General features: G+C 41.7%; 1 pseudogene; it reads right to left on the bottom strand.

Annotated features, from left to right (window-relative positions):
* Positions 1-1,043: 1,043 nt before the first annotated feature.
* LOC106302708 overlaps positions 1,044-3,553 on the bottom strand; it is an 11,841-nt pseudogene continuing 9,331 nt past the window's right edge.

Here is a 3,553-nt window from a genome sequence, read left to right as displayed (position 1 = left end):
ACATTAAACAATCAATCACTCATCTCCCTATACCTTATTACAAAACCAAAGCAATAAGCTTACATAAAATGAGTGCAGAACTGAAATAAAGATTCGAGCTTTAGAGGATCTAACCATGAACTATCACCGAATCCCGATCTGTTTTGCCTCGAATTGTTTCAGATCCCAATTTCTATTAACTCACTTAGCATCTTGAAAGAATGATCTCACTCGTGGTGGTTGGCAAATCAGTCTCGTCTCCTCCATTATCAGACACAGAGGATCTTTTCGTTGGAGATTTAGCCGGCACCTCCTCTACAGAAACGGAAGCAGGCTTCGGAATCTCCACGATAGTTGCAGAAAGAGGACCAGAAGAGTGAGAGATCTTGGGGATAAGATTAGGGTTTTGAAGTGAGGCAGAGATCGCTTCCATATAACCGTAAAGTAGAAAGGGCTTGGTCTGATCGAAAAGAAACAGACATGTATAGATATTCAAGTGAAGAATGATAACCTTTATATAGGTGTAGATACACCGTCTTACAGAGAGTAAACGCACCTTTAATGTCAGATCGTGCTTCACATTAATCTGTAACTCTCAGTTTTTCAACTGATTAGAAAAGGAAACGGAACAGTGATAAAAAGAAAAAAAGAAGAATTGAAACGGAACAACGCAGAAGAACTCTTTTTTGGTGTTAAGAAAAGGTCAAACCTTAAAACAACGTGTTTTTCATAAACAATATATGGACCTATCGGTATCAGGTTTAACTCGGTAATCAAAACAAACAATGGAATGCAGTAGTCCAATGTCTCATTAATAAAATGCAGTGTGTTGCAAGAAGGGACACGTGTCGAGCTTTTGTGAGCCGAATTTGTGACGTGTCTGCTGATGTGGAGGGTCCTGGAGAGAGGGAACTCGAGTGTGTTGCAAGAAGGGACACATGTCGAGCTTTTGTGAGCTGAATTTGTGACGTGTCTGCTGATGTGGAGGGCCCTGGAGAGAGGGAACTCTACTTTATATAATAAGATAACCCGATTTCTATATAAACCGGTTCATAGCACATTGTTCAAGGGAACTGCTCGTTACGGTTCATTTCAACGGTCATTATATTGAGTGCGAAACACTTGTCATCTCTGAACTTAACCAGCTCCGGCCTTAATACTCCCTGTGGTGTCATCATCAGTTCGGGTGCACCCTTTGGTAACTTGTCACCTACGGAAACACACACAAGAACCAATGATTGTGTAAACCAAACTAAACCGGACCAAATTGGAGCATAAACCACCACTCTAGATTTATTGATTCTTATTAATGCTTTGATCGCTTTAAATGATTAATCGTTAACCAGATAACTAATTGTTAACCATACGGTTAATTAGTATACTTCTAACTAATGAAAATGGTTCACCAAAATGTCCGGTCAAGATCTGATATTCATCTTTGAACTTAACACATAGTCATAGACTTACCTTGGTCGATCTGTCAAGGCACCAAAATTTCCCGTAGGTTTTGGCTATGTTCTTGAGCTCCGGAGCAGCTACAACCTCAGGCGATCGTGGATAAGCCCACATACAGGAGACTTAACCTTGTAAGTATGAGAGTGCCAAAGCTTTTGCTCATTTTGAGGCAGATTTTCAGATAACCGGTTTGATATATTATATTAAATTCCTGTAAAATAACTGTGAGGTTTTGTTAAAGCGCATTAGACATGTTCAATGTTGGGCCGGCTTGCACAGGTTACGCGCGGACAACTTATGAGCTTAATCGTTGAAGCCCATTAGGTAAAGTGCTGATACAAAGAAGGAGAAATCACGACAGAGATCTCTAAGCTCAAGCTGAGCCTCTAGGAGGCGGGAGCTTCCATGGCGTCTCTTGGAGAGATAGAGTAAGCTAGTGATAGACATGTAATCATAGGCTTAGCTCTTAGCCATGTACTTCTCTTGTAATCTCTTTATACTCTCCAGGGTTTGTATACCCAGGACAGAGAGAGTAATGATCTTGTAAACCACATCGAAGGTGTTTTACGATACTTCATAGTGGATGTTGTGGATCCACCCCAGATGTAGCGCGCTGCGGCCGTGAACTGGGTGAACAATTCTTGAGTCATGAACAAGGATGAATCGTTTGAGTAGTGAAAGGGACATGGGTATTATGAGCTTGTATTCCGCAACAAGTGGGTATCATAAGCCCCACAAGTGGTATCAGAGCATATGCTCATTGATTCATGGAGTCCACGTCTCGAGGAGGAGAGACATATGAAGAAGCTTCCAAGCGAGACAAAAGAAACTCGCAAGGTTTAATGGAAGCTGGTGGTCACGTAGTTCTACACACGTGGAATTCTGATTATTTTAAAAATCAGAGGATAAACCGAGTTACAAGATCAAGTTAAAGAGATTTTCGGTTTACAAGAGAAGAAGAAAAACTGTTGGACGGTCTTTGCTGCAGCTGCACAAGTTTATGGAGGAAGGATTTACGAGTCAGCTGAATCGGTTGAGATGATTTCTAATTATGAAATCAGGGTTTCTCTAGAGTTCTCCAGGGTGCAAGAATCTGCTACTGTGTGAGAAGGGCTTCGAGTTACTCACAAGATAAGATGGTGGCAGGCTGCTAGCATAAGAAAGAAAGGTTTCAGAGCTGTCCTTGATCTGCAGTCATAAGGCGTGTGTGACTATATGCATTGGAGTCTTTGGTTTCTTCATGTTCTGCAAGTTATTGGAACTGAAATCATAGTGGAGCACAAGGGGTTTTCGCACTGGTTTTCCTATGGGATTGTCTGAAGATTCAGTGAGGGTTTTCACGGTGTTCTTGGATTGAATCTACATGGTATATCAGTCGCAGGTGATAAACTAATCTATGTGGGTATTTCAGCTCGGTATCTCATGGAATTCTTGGAACTAGGGGACGCCTTAGAACCTTGAATGATATTAGTGTTTCATGACTGTTTCAGATGGTATTCTTTAGTCAGCGTGAAGGGTGTTGCAGAAGGGTTGAAGGAGACCGACTCATGCAGATTTATCTATGTGTGATTATAAGAGTCTACAATTGGGTAGATGTTCAGAGAACAAGATACTACAAGGCTGCTATTTTCAGAGGGAATGCAGTGTGGTTTTTCTAAGCAGGTATGTGTTTGGCGTAACACATAGTTTTCTGCTGGAATGGATCTGCGAGAACGAGGAGTTACTTGTTCAAGGCTGAGTTCGGCTGAACAGGTGGCGGTAACAAATCGAGATTGATTCAGGATGGAAACATGTATGTTTCGGATTTTCTGCATGGGATTCAGTAGTGGTTTGTTTTGGCTTCTCAGGGCATATGAGGGGGAAACAAATGTGTATACAGGGTATCACAGTTGCAGAGGTAATGATTTGTTTGAGCAGAAGTTGAGCAGAGATTCTTTGGGTCGAAAGTCTTCTTAGCAAGTTGTGCTAAGCGGCGGGATCTGTTAGCAACAGCAGCGGTTCAGAGTGATGTTCAAGGCAAGGTGTTCATTCAGATTATTACAAAGGAAATTCTTAGGATGAGGAGTTTGGTGTCTACGGGCTATTGAGGTTGGATAAGGATTGAGTCAAAGGGCTTCTG

The sequence above is a fragment of the Brassica oleracea genome, chromosome C7 (genome assembly GCF_000695525.1).
Source record: "Brassica oleracea var. oleracea cultivar TO1000 chromosome C7, BOL, whole genome shotgun sequence".
Lineage (NCBI taxonomy): Eukaryota > Viridiplantae > Streptophyta > Magnoliopsida > Brassicales > Brassicaceae > Brassica > Brassica oleracea.
This window is presented reverse-complemented; position numbering and strand designations above follow the sequence as displayed.